General features: G+C 37.9%; 1 protein-coding gene across 3 annotated transcripts in view; it reads left to right on the top strand.

The window, feature by feature from the left end:
- Window positions 1-7,179: 7,179 nt before the first annotated feature.
- Window positions 7,180-22,363, top strand: part of phf24 (PHD finger protein 24) — a 38,494-nt gene continuing 23,310 nt past the window's right edge. For 2 of the 3 annotated variants that reach the window (XR_013820094.1, XM_079861988.1), the window contains exon 1: window positions 7,180-7,583. The gene's annotated coding sequence lies outside the window, so the exon portion shown is untranslated. The remainder of the gene's footprint in view (window positions 7,584-22,363) is intronic. The other variant, XM_079861989.1, reaches the window with a different exon arrangement.

Raw genomic sequence — 22,363 nt, 5'->3', positions numbered from 1 at the left:
TTACTGACAATTTTGATCAATTTAATGCATCCATGCTGAATAGAAGTATTTATTTAAATTTTGTGTGAACTTTCTAAGTATAGATCATGAAGTCACATCATGAATTTGACATGAAATTTTGATCAAAAATGACATTTAAATTTAGGGTTTATAGTTAAGGATCAGAAAAATGTCATACTGGTTGTTTAGAATATTGAAGTTGATAGAACATGATGGAGATTTATTCTGCATTAGAGAGAGAGAGAGAGAAAAAAAGGTTTACAGACATATATTTTCATAGTGATGCAACTGAATGTTTATAACAGTGGCTAGAACAACGCAGTGTGTCACATTTATCTTTTGGGTCAGAACCATGGCATATACAGTCCACATCAAATGGCAACAAAAGAGAAGTCTCCATTACTAGTATCTGTTGGCGCTGCATTCTCATTCATCTGGTTGTTAGCAGAGAGCCTGATGGCGAGCTCCTCCCCAGAGTCCCGCCAAATGAACACTAATGGTCGAGAGATCACGCTGTGGATGGGCTGCTAATGGTGATGGAGCTAGTGCAAATGCTGTCTTCCCTGAGATTTGTTGTAAAAGCACCGCGTCTGGCTCCACTGTGCCTGTGTTTTTGTCAGGAACATTTGTCTATATTAAAGGGCCCATGAAGCACTTGTTGAAAGACTGAAGTTTGGCTGCCCTTGCAGCATTTATGACATGTTTTCACCTTATATGAACTTGACAAAGATGTAGCATTTTGCCACCTGACAAAACAAAAACATAACCTGAACTATAACCAGCTGTTGATCGTGTGTCATGTTTTAAAATGAAGCAAATACAAAGACAAAATGATCACATTTATACACTTTCCATGACAAAAAACAGCAACTTTCGACTAAAATATACAAGCTGTGTGCTATCATAGATGCTGATGAATATTTTAATGCAACATTCTGGGTTCAGTGCAAGTTTTAAGACCAATCAATAACACTTTTGTCATAATGTTGATGACAACAAAAATTAATTCCCACTTTTCCTTCCTTTTCTTTTAAAAAAGCTCAAATCTGGGTTACAGTGAGGCACTCGCAATGGAAATAAATGGGGTCAATTTGTAAACATTAAAATGTGTGTTAAGATCAGTGTTGGAGAATGTTACGTTATACTGCGTTTCTCCATAAAAAAAGTAACCTATTGCATTACTTTTGAGACCAAAGGATCCTAATGCTTAGAATGTGGTTATTTATATTCAACAATGTGAATGTCTCAGTTGAGCCTTTTTTATTTGTATTCGGTACATTTCACTGTAGATTTTTTTGGTAAATCAGTCGATATTTCGGCGCAGGCTTTGCAAACAGACTTTTACGATTTGAACTTGACAGTAATGCGACAACATATAAGTAACTGTGCTAATTCTAATGCCTGATCCGTGACCAGTGGTTTCTGATATGTAATGATTCATAAGATGTTCTTTGTCTCAAAATCGTGTAGCCCAGTGGTTCTCAAACCGGTCCTGGAGTACCACCAGCCCTGCACATTTTGTATGTCTCCCTATATCAGACACCCATTTCAGGTCGTGCAGTCTCTGCTAATGAGCTCATGAGCTGAATCAGGTGTGATAGATGAGGGAGACATACAAAATGTGCAGGTCAGGTGGTACTCCAGGATTGGCTTGAGAACCACTGGACTGTAGCCTATTGCTGTTTATGCAGTAAATCAAATCAGTGACTTAACAGTCAACTCAAATTCACATTGTTTCTCTTAGTAGGATGAAAATAATCTGTTATTTAAACTGTGATTAAATTATATAGAAAGCAATCAAGAATGCTCCCTTTACAATCTTTACAAGCTGTCAATCAAACAGCGCAAGTTTCTAAGTGACTGAGTTCTGGACTCTCGCCAAAACTCCCATTTTAATCAACAAATCTCTTATTTACATAGTGTTTGCACTTTTAGTTATGATGAAAGCATTCGTGAGAGTGCAGAAATCGAGTTGAAATGATGAGATCACTGCATTCACGTGCTCAGCATATCTGTGATCGGCTACAATGCACCGCAACCTTTCATATGCATTCATGCATATATCTAAACATAATGCTATAGATCTAAATATAAAGCCATAATCAACACGATTAGTTAACCTTGAGAGCTGTTATAGTAAAACTAGCTGTTTCATATCCAAAGCTGTCAGCCAATCACAGGAGTGGCCGTTTACACTGAAGTCTCTCAGCAGACTTCAAACAGAGCGTTCAAATCAGAGGGATAAAATCAGGGTATAGGAAAAATGTAGACTGGATAAACCCAGCCCGATCTGCCGGCGATTTGATTTCGTCCTGCAGCTCAGGCTGGAAACCTGCACATTCTTCTATCCTGCTTCCGTTACAAATCTGCGTGGACCAATCACAAACTGGCTTATCTACCTGGCACACTATTGGTGGGTTTAACACGATGACGATAGAGAAGCGTCTCTCGCACGACCGTCAATCCAATTCCTTTTAACCTCTCGACGATGCTCTATGGCTTCTTTAGTTTAGCAAACAAATTGGTGATAGCCAGACCAAATGCCTTTTTATTTCTAAATTATGAACATTTCTGATGTAAAACCCCCAGGAAACATTATAAAACAATAACACAATGCAGTTCATGAGCCTTTTTTTGGCAAATGTAAATGCCCTTTCAAACCAAAAGTGAGATGAGTAAATGCCTGCTCACATTTAGTCTGGAACTACATTAACCATCATGTTTACACAGCACACACAACACCTCTGCATGTACTCCCAATTTCACTCAACATGGGGACAAGAGAGGAGTCAATCAATAAATGTGAAAACAAAGTCACTTGCATTACTTATTTGAAAAAGTAACTCAGATGTCTTGTAGTAAATTTAAAAGCATTACTTTACTAGTTAATTGAAAAAGTAATCTTACGTTACTTGCGTTACTTGTAATGTGTCACCCCCAACACTAATTAAGATTATTTTAGTTTAAAAAATATTTGTAAAGTTTAATAATAAGTTTAATAGGTGTAAAGTTTTATCCAATTTTATAATTCCATTGCCACAGTGTACCTCGTAAAACCCTTAAACAACCATAAAAATGACGAGAACAACTTTATATCTCGAATAATACACATTTTATGAGAACATTTAATGTAAGTGCATTAAAATTATTATAAATTTCACATTTCGGCTTTTAGATGCTTTAAAAATGGGCCCCATTCACTTTCATTCTAAGTGAACTCAGTTTTTACTTTAAAAAATGAGTGATGAGTTCAATTTTTTATGCCACAACATAATGCCACAAATGCTGCTGATTGAGCTTAACTTGTTTTGAATAATCCTTCACCCAGCAAAACACCCAGCAATTGACCTCAGATGCCATGTAATTTTCGGCTGAAATGCCCCCACACAAAGCATCATTAGCATCATTAGCCTCAGCATATCAAGAAAGTAATATCCATTTGAACATGAGTTTGGGCTTATTACAGGGACTAATTTATGAGCTCACAATCTTCTCTTTGATTTCCTTTTTGGCAGTAAGGTATAGTGTTCCCTAGGGCATCCATTGCTCAATGTGCATTTACCTCAGCATTAATTATGCATGTGTCTCCATTTGACCCAGCATGCACTGGGACCACATACTGGGAAGTGTTGGATATAACTGCCTACGCAGGATTAAAATGAGATGCCCATTGGTATTTGAGATCTTCATGAAGGTGCATGGAAACATTTATCGATTCAAAAGTAACCCACAAACTTTTGGTGGTCATAATTATTACCTGTACAAACAAGAACAAAATGTGACAAATTAGAGGTGTTAGGATAATGTACTATTCAAATCATGTGTGATAACCCCTCAACCTAATTTTGTTCAAGATAATTATATAAAGATTGTATGACCTCATATTATTAACAAAGACATGTATTACTTATCAAAAGTAAATTGTCATATTGAAGGACTATTAAACTGCAAAACTATAAAAAGGCAATTAAAATTAAAATGTAACCAGTTACAGCTCATGAATTACACCCTTGCCTTATACATAATTATACGTGCATTTGTATATAAAATCTTGATTATTTTTTTATTATCATCATAACATTAACTGTGCCCCACTGGCCCATAAACAAAAGTTTAAACATCAGACAATTAATTTTGTAAATGTTTTGTAAAATAATCATTCATTTAATTTAATACAGTCTTATGAATTTTGAGCTCTCTGGAATTCTGTAACGTTCTGGTGGTTGTTGAAAGCACACAATAAAGATGAGGGTGAAACACAGACTTTACTTGTTAAATTCAAGCAGAACAGAAACAACCACATCAAACATCAACGAGAACCGACAAGGGTCTGAACAGAACAGGGAGTATAAATACACAGGATGAACTAACTAGACACAGGTCTCTAGATGAAGATGAACCAATCAGGGACTAACGAGAACAGGTGCAGACCAGACAGAAGTTCATAATAGTGACAACTGGATTCTGATTGGTCAGTCGAGGAATTCTGAGAACTTTGGTGCATTAAAATCTGCATTAATAGATTATATAAATATAAAAATATGCCACATCTTTATTTGTTATATAATTTTACTTAAAGGGACACTTCACCCATTTGCATTAAGCTTTGCATTGTTAGAAACCCAGTCATACTATTGAATGGTCATGCAACATTTTTTCATTTTCCCCCGAGACGAGAAAAATCTGTATTTACCTCTTTACACTTCCTCCTACAATGACGCAAAAATCGTCATTTTGCGTCATTGTAGGAGGAAGTGTAAGAGGGGGGGGATTTCTGTTAAGACTACAAGCACTAGATCCACCCTTTCAAACCCGCCCATAGGGGGTTGGACCTAATGCGCTAACAGACCTATCACAGATCAGTGCGAGTGCGTTTGAAAGCTGAGTAGTAGGGGTTACCATACTCTATTTCCCGGACATGTCCGGCCATCGAGATCGACAAAAATGTCCGGGATTCAGCTTTTGCTTTCTGCGGTCGCCATCCATTGTTTACATGCTCACCTTTTGTTTCAATCTAACTGAATTCACCCCGATTGGTGAATCTGAATGTAATGTTTACATGAATGCTAAACAAGTGATCGGTTGATTTGCGTTTTAACATTGCTAAGAAAATACCCGCACCTCCGTGAGAGATAGCCCATGAGACCGGTGCATCTCACAGGCGCGCTCATCAGTAATCACAGTAATACAGGGAGCAGGACGAGGCTAGCGCCGCGGGAGAAAGACGCGAGGCCGGTGGCGTGATCGGTTGAAAGACGCGAGGCCGGTGGCGTGATCGGTTCAAAGATGCGAGGCCGGTGGCGTGATCGGTTGAAAGACACGAGGCCGGTGGCGTGATCGGTTGATGTGTGTTTTACCATTGCTAAGAAAATACCTGCTCCTCCGTGCGAGATACGAGAACAGTGCCTCACAGGTGTCAGTCGTCAGTAATCACGCCACCGGCCTCGCGCCGTTCTCCCGCGCCCCTCAGCCTCGTCCTGCTCGCCACAGTAAACATGATGAATGGCGACTGTAGAACGCAAAAGCCGAATCCCGGACATTTTGGGCAAACTCGTCACGGAGACTCACTCGTAGCCTAGCCTTGCCTTGATGTTTTTGTTTTCAACTGCGCTGTCTTACCGGTAGGCGTGGCTTGGGAGTGGCCTTGTAGGGCAGCGAAGCAAGTGCATTCTGGGAGTTGTTGTCTTTCATCCACATAAGCCAAAAATACATTTTCTGGCTTTTCTCAGTCTAGAAAGCTCCAAATTCAAAAATAATTTCACATTTCTTCTACATAAATGACCCACTTTCAATACACATTCATGTCTCCACGGGTGAAATGACCCTTTAATTAATATATTACAATATCTGTTTACCAAAACAATGTTTTGATGTTTTTGTATGCTAACTTTTACCTTTTTATTTTAGTCCTCAATTTTGTTTTACATAGTTGTTATACTGTTTATATTTAGCAGAGTAGCCCATTAGCCTATATTTAAAGGAATAGTTCACTTTGAATTTTGGTATGTTTTAGCTTAGCATCCAAGATGTAGGTGTCTTTGTTTCCGCAGTAGTTTCAATTTTGATATTTTTAGGTCAAACCGTTCTTGTCTGTCAGTCATATAATGCAGGTCTATGGTCACTATCTGAAAGAGCATGCACAGAGAAGTCTAAATTAAACAATTCCCCATCGTAAGTACACATTGATGGCCTAAGACACGAAACGAGCGGTTTGTGTGAGAAAACGAACAGTATTTATATCGTTTTTACCTCTTGTACACAACCACATCCAAGTGATCTGAGGGCGCGCGCGCTTCCGGCGCTTTCTTCTTCTTGTTTTTTTTTTTACGGCGGATCGCAAACAAATATGTGCATTACCGCCACCTATCTCAGAAATGGACCATTGACACTTTCCTATACTTCTTTGAAATTCTATTAAGCCTTTCTGCGGGTAAATAAGGGGAATTTATGTCGGTTGATAGGTTAAAGAAGTATAGGAAAGTGTCAATGGTCCATTTCTGAGATAGGTGGCGGTAATGCACATATTTGTTTGCGATCCGCCGTAAAAAAAAAAACAAGAAGAAGAAAGCGCCGGAAGCGCGCGCGCCCTCAGATCACTTGGATGTGGTTGTGTACAAGAGGTAAAAACGATATAAATACTGTTCGTTTTCTCACACAAACCACTCGTTTCGTGTCTTAGGCCATCAGTGTGTACTTACGATGGGGAATTGTTTAATTTGGACTTCTCTGTGCATGCTCTTTCAGATAGTGACCATAGACCTGCATTATATGACTGACAGACAAGAACGGTTTGACCTAAAAATATAAAAATTGAAACAACTGCGGAAACAAAGACACCTACATCCTTGGATGCCCTTGAGGTAAGCTAAAACATACCAAAATTTAATTTCAAAGTGAACTATCCCTTTAAGACAAATTGATTAGGTGTGTTAAATTAACCAACCATGATTATTAAATTAATTGGCTTGTACACCCTGTTATCTAGGTATTTGGTGTTGATTATTTAGCTAGTGATGTAATGATTACAACCACAAAATCAACAAGGTAATATATGCTAATCTCTAATTAAAGCATCCATATTCCGTGCATTGGCTCCTCTCATCTCCCAGTGCCAACGTCATTTGAACAGACCAATGAAACGTCTCCTTTCGTAGGCTGAAAACAAGTTCCATAAGAGGCTCGAAGAACATTGGACCCTGGTAAATCCGGTTCGTCAGCTGAGGCAGCAGACAACTTTTAGCAGGGCTGTGTTTATTTACAAGAGCTGTAGGTTTTCCAGAGCAAAGTTGCTCTCCAGAATTCAGCACTGGAGCTGTCCAGCTTCCGCGCCTTCAGCTCGCGCTTTACAAACAACGCGGTTTCCTCGGCTGCGGGATATTTGTTTGACTGGGTCACACACACACACACACACACACACAAACACAAACACACAACAGTAGGCTGTGGTACAGTGACCGTCGCGATTACACACGCATAGCCTTCACTGACGAAAGCAACGCTTGAAATGACTGCTGGCAGCGCGTGAGGAGAGGAGCAGAAGAAATCCAGTCCCCAGTACCGGAGCACCATCCAATTTCCTCCAGGTTAGTCTTAGTTCCTTTCTAACTATAGGTAGGCTACTAAGTAGATCTAGACTCATATGATTTTCACAGTCCCACGTTTAACGCCAAATAGTAAATCTTGCAGGACGTGCATTGTATGCAACAGAATATTACCATGCATTCAAACTGTTGGTTATGAACTTATTGTGCATAGATGTGGCTAAATATCACGAGACGGATCATTCATGCATCAGTTTTGTGTGGGTGTAGAAAAATACCCAGTGTATACCACTCGATCTAGGTCAGTGCTGTTAGACGGGTGTGGATGAGAGATGTTATGATTTTCCACTGTGAAATGTAAGATGAGGCTGTTTATATCGCAATAACTTTTGCTGCACTGACACGTTACATATTTGCTGTACTGTGATGGATGCAGTGACATTTTCCTAAGATTTGACTACACATAAGTTGTGCGTGATGAAGTGTGTATGCTCGTTTGAGCGGCACTGCAGAGGTAAGTTTTGCTGGATCATTTGCAGTCTCTTTGTAAGACCTTGTGCATCACCTCTGACGTCACAGTCCGGAGTGATCAGGGTGTTATGTAGTCATTGAGGCGATGGACTGAGGAGCTCAGATTTAGGGAAGAATCGGAAGATCATGTAGATCTTATAGAATTTCAAGGTCAAACATTCATTCATTCATTTTGTTTATTTGTTTTAGATAACAATATTTTTAACCATTAGTATTAATAATTAGTATAAGTAATATTAGTATTACATTTCATTTTTTCAAGAACGTAAATTTTTTTCCCCCAATTACAAAACAACAACAGTAATGGTTATTATCATCAATAACAATAGATTATCATATGAACATAAAGTTGATTTAAACAGAACTTGATGATGATGGAAATAAAATAAATAACAATAATAATGATGATGATTTTTATTTATTTTTGTTCATATAGAAATGATATATTATTGAAAATAATATTAATGTTATTATTAACAACAGAGAACATAAAAAAATAAGTTGATCTAAACCAAATGAAAGGGTTAATAGGAGTGTACTGAATTTGAACTCTTGTGTACATTTTTAATAATCATTTTATATCATTTAATACATATTGTAAGCAATTATTTCAGAATTAAGGAGCAATTTTATAGTACTTGCATAATAATAATAATAATAATCACTCCTACTTCAGTAAATATAACAACAACATAATGATTATTATCTTCAAAATAATAATCGATTATTATATGAACATAAAGTTGATTTAAACAGAACTTGATGATGATGAAAATAATAATATATATATATATATATTTAAAAAAGTATATATTATATATAATTTTTATTATATTAGTATTATTTTTATTTGTTTATATAAGAAACTATATTATTGATAATAACATAATGTTATTATTATTAACAACAGAGAACATAAAAAAATAAAGTTGATCTAAACCAAATGAAAGGGTTAATTGGAGTGTTTAAACTCCAATTTGAAGAAGTTTGAAGAATTTGAACTCATGTATACATTTTACCTTGTTAACATTTTCCAAATCAGACTCTTGATAATCCCTGAACACATGTGCATGTTTGTGACAAAATTTTAGCTAACATTTGATATATTCCATTATTTCTGGCCTTTCTAGTTATGTGTTTACTATTAGTAATGGTTCAGCTTTAGCAGTGGTTCAGCTGATCTGACACAAACACCCTCTATTAGCTCTTCAGGACTGTCCTCCACCTTTTGGTACTCGCGTCTCTCCTTTCTGCCCTTCTACCCACAATGCACCACGAGTGTCAGCTTTGGAACCCTGCAGACACTCTAGGTTCCCTCGTCTCTCTCACAGCGCGCATTGTCAACTCCTCTGAGAAGATTGCCTGGCACAGACTCTGTGCCTGACAGCAACTGAATGCCAACGTGGGGGCTCCTCTCTCTAGAGGCATTTACATTCAAATTCCTCCACATTGCGCCGCCTCCGTGCCTATAGGCCAGCGTGCGAGTGGAATTTCAACTCCCAGCACTCTTAGTTTGGCCAGCGTACTCTGCTTTTGGGCTACTGAGTGTCCAAGGTCAGGCATTATGAGCGTATATGCGCTCATCCATTTTCACAAGCCCACATTGCATAGAAAGACGTGATTAAGTGTTTTATCACTTTATTACTCATTAGCCTTTACAGAGAGCGTTGGCGAATTTATTTTTGAAATTTGGCTGTTGTTTTTTTTTTTTTTTTTCGGTGGGTGTTTGTGATTCCAATCACTGGCAGAAGGTGGCCTTAGTGAACTCGTTAGTGTGATTAGTTCCAGGCCTTTGGGGATGGGATATTCACATCAATGGGAAGCATTCCCATGGAAAAAAAAAAAGAAGAAAGCTTTGTCGCCATCCTATTCACAGAACGGTTCCTCACAGGAGTAACACATGAAAGGCAGGGATTGTTGGGATTCAAGTCAGCGACAACTTGACAGTGCGAAGCCGATTTGTGAAACATGGTATTACAATAATATTAGAGGGGAAGACAAAGGCTGATGAACATGTAGGTGCAATGCATCTGAAGCAGGAATATTCACACAAACTCAGATGTTTTTCTGCAGAGAACAAGCTTCAGCTCAACACACTAAAAGGTACTCATAATTTAAAGGGATAGTTCAACCAAAAACCTCTTCACTTAGTCACCCTTGTGTTGCCATTTGAATTTTATTCTGCAAAAAATAGATATTTTCAAGAAATACTTACTGTTTTTATCCATGCAGGCTATTTTTCAATTGTTTGGAGACTAGCACTTCTGAATTCATTTATGGATCATGAGAGGATGCTGATCAGAGAACCGGATCATTTCGATTCATGAATGATTCGGCAAATCGGCACCTGTACTTCGCTCACTACCATTTTGAAAAAATATTTAGTTTGCAAGCTACTAATAAAAGGCTAACTGTATTGAAGATATTATTAGGGGTTCAAGCTAATAATATCTAATAATAATAATATAATAATATCATATCAAACCATAAGTTGTAGAGACTTAAAACTTTGAGGGCTGGTAGTACTCACACCGCTTACAACGTCACCAAGGCTCGCCCGATCGGCCTGACGGGGGCGCTACAATGGTGGAAAGTATGAAATCGCTCATAACTCCTAAACAGTTAGACGTAGACTCAAGTGTCGTATATCGTCGGAATCCTCGGCTCAAGACAGACATGCATCTGATTTTTCTGGTATTTTGGATTTTTTTGAAAAACCTACTTTTGCAAACTAGTCCTATGTTTTTGGCGTGATCGGAACCTGCAGTGCAGCAAGATTCTCTGGAGTCTGATTGTCGATAATTATAAAAAAAGCTGAAGTTTCGATTCACGGTCTCTAAGGGCCGACAAAACATTTAAAGTGGGAGGAGCCACTTTTACTAAAATGGCTATAACTCGTGGGGAACATACTGTATGTAAGAGCTCATTCTGTGGTCACTTGAAAAAGTATGCGGCGACTGGCCACTTGGTGGTGCTATAACATGGAAAAAACATAAATATGGCCACAACTACGCAACCCTAAGTCTGATCGACTTGAAAATTGGCATGGGGTGTCTTCGTCCAAGGTGCCAAGACTGCCTTTGAAGACATTCGCGGATCTCAAAAAAAGCAGCTATCAGACAAGGTTAACGGAGGCCGATCAGAATGAAACTCGCTGGGCCTGTTTGAATCATGGCCCTAGAGGCCTGTGAGAAATTCAAAAGAAAACGGCCACCAGGGGGCATCTTCGTGTTTTTCACATATGTAAAGAATTGTATACCACGCGATTTTTGGCACACGCCCACGTCATTCATACCGCAAGGGAGAACTCCTCATTCTGAGCAAATTTGCCTCTAGGACCGCTGTCAATCGAATCGTTCTTTAAATATTGGAGATCATTTAAAAAAACAACTTTTGCGAACCAGTCCTAGGTTTTTGGCTCAACCTCGATAAAACCATTGAGGTACAATTCTTGGGACTCTCTAGGTCAATAATTACCAAAAATAATGTTTTACTTTGGCCTTTAGATAGCTATAACTGTGTCATTTAGAAAACAGGTGTGGCCAAGTCCGCCCAAAAACCTATCATTCCTAAACGAAAACTCAGAACTTCGATTCATTAGGTGAGCAAATGATTTGCGTAGAACTTCACAAAATTGAGTCTGCACATGCAGCACATGATCCTAAAGAAGTATGGAAACTTTTGGTGCCATAGGTGTCACTTTAACTGTTATAAAGGTGAATATTATTTCCTTATTAAACTGCTTGTATTAGCTGTAAATGATCGTTTCCATCTATGATCTAAGTGATTACATGCTTGCCATATAAAATATAATACCTTTTTACATGTATGCTTAAAGGCCTTAAAGCGCTTGAACCCCTGATATTCGCTGCTTCTTTCTTTTTTTTATTGATGCAATTTGGTATATTGGAAAAAGATGTACAATGCCATGCAAATGTCTGTACAGGGAATCAGCTGATCATTTTTCGAGCTGCTTTATTTAAATGAACTGATTCAATAAAATGAATCAAGTTTAATACATGAGAGAGAGAGAGAGAGAGAGAGAGAGAGAGAGAGAGAGAGAGAGAGAGAGCGAGAGAGAGAGAGAGAGAGAGAGAGAGAGAGAGAGAATATCTTATTTTTTTAGTTGATCATCTTTGATTATTGCCTCAGTTCACTTGGTTGTAAAGCCACACTTTACATAGATATGAGAGAGAGAGAGAGAAAGAGAGAGAGAGAGAGAGAGAATAAGTATACAGAAAAATTTATTTAATTGAACACTTAGAAGAAGCAAGCGTTGTCTCTATGTGAATTAAATGTACTAACATAACCCCTTTTCTGCTGAACATCTGTGGAGACAGATGCCTCAAACAGAATAATAATTAGACGCCAAGGTGTCCCCGGTGCCCTCACATAAATTGGCTATAAACTCCAATTCACAGCCTCACTTTATGAGATATGATTTCACACAATACATGTATGTCAACATGATACTGAAAGCAAGCGTTGATAATAACCAGTCTATCTATCTATCTATCTATCTATCTATCTATCTATCTATCTATCTATCTATCTATCTATCTATCTATCTATCTATCTATCTATCTATCTATCTATCTATATGTTAGTCTGTCTGTCTGTAAAAACAATAACAACAACAAAAAAAAAACACTATACTCCTTTTAAAATTCGTATATAACAGTTTTTCTCAATCACTGTGGCACATTTTTTTGAGTCCGTCGGTCATTCTCTAAACTGTTAACTCAATTGTCACAACTGTTTGCTGGAACATCAGAACTCTATTGCATGTCTGCAAAATATAGTAACTCGCCCCAAAACATTTAATGCATGCTTCAAAACCCCAAGTACTGCATTAGTAAATTGGCCAATGCCACTAAAAAAAAAAAAAAAAAATGTTTTTGTCATCGTGTCAGCCACACTGGTCAAACTGTTTTTCCACCATGGAAATATTTGTTATACTGTGTTATACAAATTTCATGTTTGTTCAACATTTTTGTTGACACTGCTTTCTATACTTTGCAAGACTTTTTATATACAGTAGGCAAACATTTACTGGGGAAATTATTAAACTAGACGTTCCTTATCAGTCAGTCACGTTCTAGGTTAATCGTCAGTGACCGACAATTTGGGATCCCACAACTACTGACTCCTTCCAGCATTCTTTTAGACAATTTAGACAATTACTTACTCTTTTGCACAACATGCAATTTGTTAAAATCAACAAGAAATTTTAATCTGATGTGAACAGGAAGCTGTTCAGAGATCTGAACTTATTGTTTTGAGGAAGAAAAATCTCATTTGAGAATTGTGCCAAAGTGATTGAGAAAAACTGTAATATATAGAAATACTCAACCAATTAAGTCAGTCCTGAAGTGTCACAAATCGCAGATTAAGGTCAGGACCATAATGTGTGCTGCAATCTGTGTCAAATGTTGTGTAAAGAGAGAGATATAGCAGAGCCGTGTACATATGGCTTTGCCTTGAATTTTCATTATGTCTCCCTACCGCCACCAACTTCATTTCTTTTTCAGTAGAGTCATCTAAATTTTTCAGGGAAGTCTAGCTGTTAGTGAACTGTGTTGGTGAGACAGCTGCCTTCGAGTTTATGGGAAAGTTATTGCTCTCTTTTTTCTCTCTATTTCTGTGAGATTGCTGACTTGGATATTGACATCCTTTAGTGCAAACTGCATCTCAGAATCTAAACATTCTCAGGGACCACAATTTTTTCAATTTTAGCAACAAAAATATTCTGTCTGGTGTATGAATTTCAGGTCAATGAACATTGTTTTTGCTTGAGCAGGGATTTTATTAAACAATAATTTATTCATTTATATAAGACCTTTTAAAACTTATTAATGTGGTATTTTAAACCATTAAGTGCTTTTTTTACAATTTTATTTCTGACCTGCATCAGCTATAGTAATGCATCATTTATTATTAGTAAAACATCTTAATGGCAGACACATTTAAAATCTTTAGCATTGGATATTGGGCAAAATTTAGGTCTATTTTATAAAATCAATTTGCCGAATCACATATGGAAGCCCATCTGTTACAGAAAAAGCACTTTCTCTGGTGTCAATCACCATAGACATTGAAGGGAAAAACCTCCATATTCAAATGAAAGTTCAAACAATGTTTTTTTTTTTAATAATTGATTCTCTAATTATTACATTTCATCCTCCTCATTCCTGAATAAGTGATCAAAAAATGGAACATTAGCAAATCTTTCATAAGTGTGGCTCAGAATACAAATATGGTGTCTTTTCCTTTTCATTTCCAGAGGCAAAATCCAGGCAGAGATTAAAGAATCTGATTGTTTACTGTCACGATATGCTGGTCAGCAAACAAGACGATGGAGAGTTCAATATATATTCTTTAATAAACTGAGACTCGGGAGAATACAGGAACAGGAATGATAACCACTGACCAAACATGCAACGTTAACGCAAGAAAACATACTGAGATCAGCTGAACAGAAACAGGTGAAACTAATTAACAACCATGGAAACTAATAAGCAAGTGAACAATGAACACAGGCAAACCAGAACAGGAAACAGTGAAAAGTAACCCGAAACAGAAGAAACGTTACATTTACTGGCCATTTAAACCTGATTTTGAGTGTAACGGTATATTTAATGAGTTAAAATGTAGGGTCAGACTTAATTTTATCCATTGGGAATTGGATCTTTCCAAAAAGGAAAGATGTCTCAAATGTGGAGCAAATTATTATACCTTTCTGAAGATTCTGAAGAATTGTTTTTTCTTTTAAATAACATGCACTTATGAAACGTGCATAATAATAGCAGTAACTTATTAAAGAGGTATATTAACATTATTTTGATTCTAATAAAAATGTATATTAGCTTGGTATAGCTTTATTTGGATTTGTTGCCTGTTGAGTGTGACACATACGTTTATGCTCATGATAATTTATTTGACCTAATATAGCTCTTTTAATAGACAATGCTAAAATAATGTTCTTTACATTAGATTTATAAAGAGAGAGAGAAAAATAAAAACATGTAAAATCCATTTTAAAATTATTTATATATATAAAAAAAGAAATTAAAAAGACAAAAAAACAAGTAAAAAAAACAAGAAGAAATAAAATTTAAATTGCCATTTTTAAATATTGTTCAAATCCTGTCTGGTCAATTATCTTCCTTCAGTAATTTCAGCAGTAATTGCTTCTCCTGCATCTGCAAGCACCAGCAGTCGTCACTGAAATGAACATTTTAATCTGTGCTGAGAGTTCGGATGCAGTGGGAATTCTTGCCAGAAGTCATTTTCATAAGGGTTTCACAAAGGGATTGAGACGTTATAACAGAGGCTCTGTAGCCTGAGAGATTCTCATCTTTTATTCTCCTAGAGGCGGCCAGCAGTGACCCCTTTCTTCCTCTGCCTCCTGTCTCTGAGGACTTTTCATCTGTCACTACAGTCATAGAGTAAGTCTAGCCTCAGACCATTCAAGCACTGTCTGATGCATATTGCCAGCTGAAATCATCAGGTCCATGAACTGATTGTCTTGCTTCTATGCAACATCCGCCCTTCGGGCTGTGCAGGTCTGCTGGGAAACAACATTTTGTTGCATTTACACTTTCCCAGGCTGATACAATGAGTGCTTCTGAAAAGGATTTTCAGATGCATGCACCTAAGCGCCACTAAAAATAAGCTGACATTGGTTTTGTTACATAAGAAGCCAAAGAGGACTAGGCTTCATGCAGAGGTGTTGGGGAAAGTTACTTTTAAGTGTAATGCATTACAATATTACGTTACTTCCTAAAAAAGTAACTAATTGTGTTACTTTTCATGGAAAGTAATGAGACAACTCATCCTTCACTATTTTTTCACTATTTTTTGTAACATCAAACATTGCAATTTTGGTAACATTATTTGAATGCACAGACTTTCTAAAACGCCCACATATAAAGTTTTGTGAAGATTCTAAATGAACCCGTTCCAAACAAATCATTTAACAAACATTACTAAACAAACAAACAAATGTATAATACTGTTAGGGGGTAACAGTCAAAGATGCAGAACCAGATATGATGAATGAAGACCCAGAGTCAGAATTATAATACATTGAAGAAAAGTTTTACTGAAGATAGTTTACAGTTTCATCAGCAGAAGTCGGCTTCAAGACTCACAAGGAGTTTGTAGGACGCCCCACTTACAGTTACAAAGATCACAGCAGTTATACCCTTCACCAAGGTCTAAGCTACGTCCTTGCTTCAGGTTGCAGTCTCTGATTGGCTAAGAAATAGATAAACATAGTCATTTTCCACACAGATACAGATAGACAGAAGCATATCTCCATCGATTACGTCGTGACCTTCCAGGTCTCAGAGCGCCAGCATATCCAGAACAACAACTCAGTCAGTCTCCAATAATGCCCGTGGTTCTTTAACCTGTAACCAAAAGGACTAACACACACACACACACCGACACACAGCTTTTCCAAGGCTGGATTTGGCCAGGCTCTAACTATAAACATGAGAGTCCTCTCAAAACATTTCTCTCAAGGAGAGCTACACTTTAGTCTAACTGGAAAGTAAGGCTTTAACAAAGAAATGGTCGGCTTCACATTGAAGACCTTTCTCAAATACAAAACAAGTCCCTATTTCATTTCTGGAAGCCGGGCTGAATGAGCAAGCACTGCTACTGCATTCAGATATCAAATACAGACATTAAAGAATACATGAAAAGAACATTTCAGTAATCACACTGGTAACTTCTATAACAAAGTAAAATCTCCAGAGAAGTCATTCAACTCATTTGATATTTAGAAGGAAAAATATTGATTAATACCTTGATTATAATCACTCATTACATACTGTATACATTGAAGCAGCAGTGGATTTCAATACAAACATTTGACACACTCATTCATTAGCCTACATTTTCTTTATTGTAGCAGTGTACGAAATATTTATTCATCAAGATATTTAATCATCAATTCTACAAATGTTTTTTAAACTAGATGTACCGCATGGCGGTACAAAATATGACCGCCGCTCAGGCCTGCACTGGCTTTCCACAAAAATAAATGACGTGGAGCAATTTCGCTGTATTGCGTGTTTATGTATATACCTAAAAAAAAGTAGTAGTATGTGCATGTCTGTCTGTGTGTGTGTGTATGTGTGTGTGTTTGTGTATGTGTGTGTCTGTGTGTGTGTGTGTATGTATGCGTGCGTACATGTGTGTGCGTGTGTGTGTTTGTGTGTGTGTGTCTGTGCATGTGGATTTGTATGTGTGTGTATGGGTGTGTGTCTGTGCGTGTGGATGTCAGTGTGTGCATGCTTGCGTTTGTTTGTATTCCTGCATGTGTGTGTGTGACAGAAGGGTTGCCAACTTCAGAAAAGGAAAATGCGGGACAATCGTGGTTATTTATAGGAAAATGAGGGAAACTCAAAATATTTGTACTGTATCACACAGTGTACGTCATTTCAGTGTCTGCAGTTAAGTTTGTGTTTAAAAGGTTATCAGACATAAACACATTTGTATTGCTTAACCTATTTATGTATTTAATTCTAAAAATAATTTTAATGTCATACATGAAAAAAGTCACATTACAAACAAACCATAGTTCAAAATAACAGCATTTATCTAAAATAGAAAGCTTTTTTAACATTATACACTAGGCTTACAGTTTTGGGGTTAGTAAGATTATTTTTTGGGAAAAAAAATAAAGAAAGTAATTGCCTACTTTTATTCAGCAAGGATGCATTACATTAATCAAAAGTGACAGTTAAGGTAATGTTACAAAAGCTTTCTATGTACTTTCTATAAGCTTTAAAACATTAATAATAATCAGAAATGTTTTTTGAGCATATTATTCCCTCAGGTACAATGTAGATTACATGTTTTCTTGCGTGGCTGGATGTTAGACTCATGAACAATAATCACGTTGTTTGCATTCGCCAAAATTGATTAGCCGAAATCAAAACGTGGACAGTGAAAGGAAATTACCGTTAGCGTGAGACGAGTCCGGCTTGAAGCGGAAGCGACCAGACGGCAGAGGATGTTCGCAAATCAAACAATGATTTGTCTCAAAACAGTGATTAAAAAAAGCTGTGATTGGATGATGACAGGTGTCGGTGATCATTCTCAAGTGTCGTGGTCAGCACTGCTGCTGTTGCTGTTGTATCAGTCAGTGGTTTATCAGCTTGTCCAAAAACAGGACACGGGAGGTCACGCACGGGACACATAAATTAGGCCCAAAATACGGGACGTCTAATTCGGGACAGTTGGCAACCTTAGTGACAGTATCATCCTAAACCAGCAACCCTTCGCTCAACACCACCATCTACAGGCCGATGAGTGTACAGTCACTAAATGTGCACATAAATGAATTTATTTTATACCCCCCCATGGATGAAATTCTACGAAACTTAGCATACCCCCAGAGGATGTCAAGTTAATCATACACATGAAATATGGTGCAGTTCTGAACATCTCAACTGAAGATAGGGGCGATTAAAGCAGAATAATATTGCATTTTCATTTTTTATGGGAGGGGCGCAAATCACAAATGAGTGATTATGGGCTAGGTTGATGTGGGCCCTTAAGAGCAACATACCATAAAAATTTCTTCATCCTCGGTGCCACGGTTCAGGTAGTTATTTAGGAAAAACTGCATTTTTTGGGTTTGGGGGGGCCCAGTGCGGGGGGGGGGGGAGTGGCCCCCGGGGACCAAACGAAATTTTTCCGTAAAAGTCTAGTGGGGCTACATGCCCACCAAATTTCATGTTCCCCGGTGTTTTTGTGTCCCTGGTATCGTTGACGAAAAAATTCAGTAGATGACAAAAAAAAAAAAAAAAAAAACTTTGACAATCGATTATGGGCTAGGTTGATGTGGGCCCTTAAGACCAACATACCATAAAAAATTATTCATCCTCGGTGCCATGGTTCAGGTAGTTATTTAGGAAAAACTGCATTTTTTGGGTTTGGGGGGGCCCAGCGCGGGGGGGGAGTGGCCCCCGGGGACCAAACAAAATTTTTCCGTAGAAGTCTAGTGGGGCCACATGCCCACCAAATTTCATGTTCCCCGGTGTTTCGGTGTCCCTGGTATCGTTGACGAAAAATTCACGGGGGCCCCAGCGTGGGGGGGGAAGTGGCCCCCGGGGACCAAACGAACTTTTTCCGTAAAAGTCTAGTAGACCAACATACCATAAAAAATTCTTCATCCTCGGTGCCACGGTTCAGGTAGTTATTTAGGAAAAACTGCCTTTTTTTGGGTTTGGGGGGGCCCAGCGCAGGGGGGGAGTGGCCCCTGGGGACCAAACGAAATTTTTCCGTAAAAGTCTAGTGGGGCTACATGCCCACCAAATTTCATGTTCCCCGGTGTTTCGGTGTCCCTGGTATCGTTGACGAAAAATTCACGGGGGCCCCAGCGCGGGGGGGGGGGGGGGGGGGAAGTGGCCCCCGGGGACCAAACGAAATTTTTCCGTAAAAGTCTAGTAGACCAACATACCATAAAAAATTCTTCATCCTCGGTGCCACGGTTCAGGTAGTTATTTAGGAAAAACTGCATTTTTTTGGGTTTGGGGGGGCCCAGCGCAGGGGGGGAGTGGCCCCCGGGGACCAAAAGAAATTTTTCCGTAGAAGTCTAGTGGGGCTACATGCCCACCAAATTTCATGTTCCCCGGTGTTTCGGTGTCCCTGGTATCGTTGACGAAAAATTCACGGGGGCCCCAGCGCGGGGGGGAAGTGGCCCCCGGGGACCAAACGAAATTTTTCCGTAAAAGTCTAGTAGACCAACATACCATAAAAAATTCTTCATCCTCGGTGCCACGGTTCAGGTAGTTATTTAGGAAGAACTGCATTTTTTGGGGTTAGGGGGGGCCCAGCGCGGGGGGGGGGGCCCAGCGCGGGGGGGGGGGGGGGACCAAACAAAATTTTTCCGTACAAGTCTAGTGGGGCTACATGCCCACCAAATTTCATGTTCCCCGGTGTTTCGGTGTCCCTGGTATCGTTGACGAAAAATTCAGTAAGGTGACAAAAAAAAAAAAAAAAAAAACTTTGACAATCCCTATATGACCGCTTTCGCTAGCTACGCTAGCGGCGGTCATAATAAGTTAAATGCCAACTAAATGACCGTGTTTGTTTTATTGGTGGTTTTTAATTCTGCCACCCTAATTAGGAATCTTGATTGTAAAAACTGTCATTTACCCACTGAAAAATAATTGTTTGTTTGGTAATATTCAGTTTTAAAGTAGCTTCCTCAACATGAGTAGACAGATTGCAATTTGTTATCGACTTAAGAGAAAAATAATGTTATTCTTAGACAGTAATATATGCTGCTTGTTGGCAGCTTTGAAACTGTGCCTAAAAGATACACATAAATTAATTCAGTGACAAACCATTAAACCACATCTCCCTCAGCCAGCTAATGCGGCATCTATCAACCGGAGTGCAAGAACACACTGAGCTTTAACAGGGTAAAATACATCATACCGCCACGGGTAATTTCTGGAAAAAACTCTCTGTCACTCCCAAGCCTTCGATGAGATGAGGCTCAGGAACAATTAAAGTTCATTCTCGGAACGGTGCCGAGGGACAACAGCGATATTACAGTGTGGCTTTTTTAGGTGGGTATTGAGAGAGAAGAACGCGATGGGTCAAAGCTTGGGTTGATAGTTAAGAATAAATGAGAGAAGGAAATATCTATTGAAATTCACAAGCATGCTGTGCTTTGCGTTTAGAAGGCGAGAGAATGCCAACTGAAGCAGTTTCACACCATTACCCTGATTAAAGGCTGAATAGATGGAGCTAGCGTTCAAGATTATGTGATGTCTGCCTCGGACAAGCTAAATCAGCTCAATCGGCCCCATACACAGGGAGGGAACGGACCAAAGCAAAACACAAGATTTGGCTCGCTTGCAATTAACGTGTGGGGATTTGAGTTGAAACAGACACAGGAAGTTCAATTGGATTTTGGAAGAAAAGTCAGTAAAGACTTTTACATTGTATGCAAAAAAATTCAATTTCAAATAAATGCTGTTCTTTTGTACTTTCTGTTCATCAAAGAATTCTGAAAAAAAGTATCACGATTTCCACAAAAATATTAAGCAGCGCAACTGTTTATAACATTTATAATAATGATAAATGTTTCTTGATCAGCATATTAATGAAGGATTACTGAAGGATCATGTGACACTGAAGACTGGAGTAATGATGCTGAAAATTCAGCCTTGATCACAAGAATAAAATACATTTTAAAGAGATTTTTTTTTTTAATTGTAATAATATCTCACAATATTACAATGTTTCCTGTAATTTTGCTCACAAACATGCAGCCTTGGTGAGCATAAGAGACTTATTTTTTGATAGTGAATGATATAATAATCATTATATTTAATGTGTGTATACTGTATATATATATATATATATATATATATATATATAATATATATATATATATATATATATGACCCTGGACCACAATACTAGTCACATGGGTAAATTTTTTTGAAATTGAGATTTATACATCATCTGAAAGCTGAATAAATATACTTTCCATTGGTGTATGGATTGTTAGGATATGACAATATTTGAAAATCTGGAATCTGAGGGTGCAAAAAAATTGAAACATTGAGTAAATCGCCTTTAAAGTTGTCCATTTATGTTCGCGATTGTGCTGCATTCACTCACAAACATATATATACAAATATCTTCATGGAACATGATCTTTACTTAATACCGTAATGATTTTTGGCATAAATTAAAAATCTATAATTTTGATCCATACAATGTATTGTTGGCTATTGCCACAAATATACCCGTGTGACTTGTGACCGGTTTTGTGATCACATATATACAGTGATTAATAATATCATCTAATGATGTAATCTGTTCTAATATAGGCCATATTATGTTCTTTATAACAACCTATTTATGGTTCATTCATTTTAAAAGGATTTTTCGTTTTATTTTTAAAAACTACCATTATAGTTATTATATATATATATATTTTTTTATTTCATTCCATTCCATTTCAATTCTGCTTTCTTAAAATCAAATTAATATTCTGTATTCTTCAGGAATTCATTGTAATATTCTTCTCCTGATTCTGAATCAGAAAACCTTGCGAATGAACAACTCTGCTTTGGTTTTGCTCCCTGTTCACACTGCAGTCGTCATAGGTTGCCATTAGTGAAGATGATGAACTGTGATGGCAGCGCACCAATACAAAGAAAATCTTTCCAGTGTCAATTATATGAGAGATCTGTGTGAAGAAAGCGTTTGCAACACATTCGCCGTGGATCACAAAATCTGCTTGATCC

The sequence above is a fragment of the Squalius cephalus genome, assembly GCF_949319135.1.
Source record: "Squalius cephalus genome assembly, chromosome: 24".
Lineage (NCBI taxonomy): Eukaryota > Metazoa > Chordata > Actinopteri > Cypriniformes > Leuciscidae > Squalius > Squalius cephalus.
The sequence above is the reverse complement of the archived record's forward strand: the minus strand, read 5'-3'. Positions and strand labels throughout refer to the sequence as shown.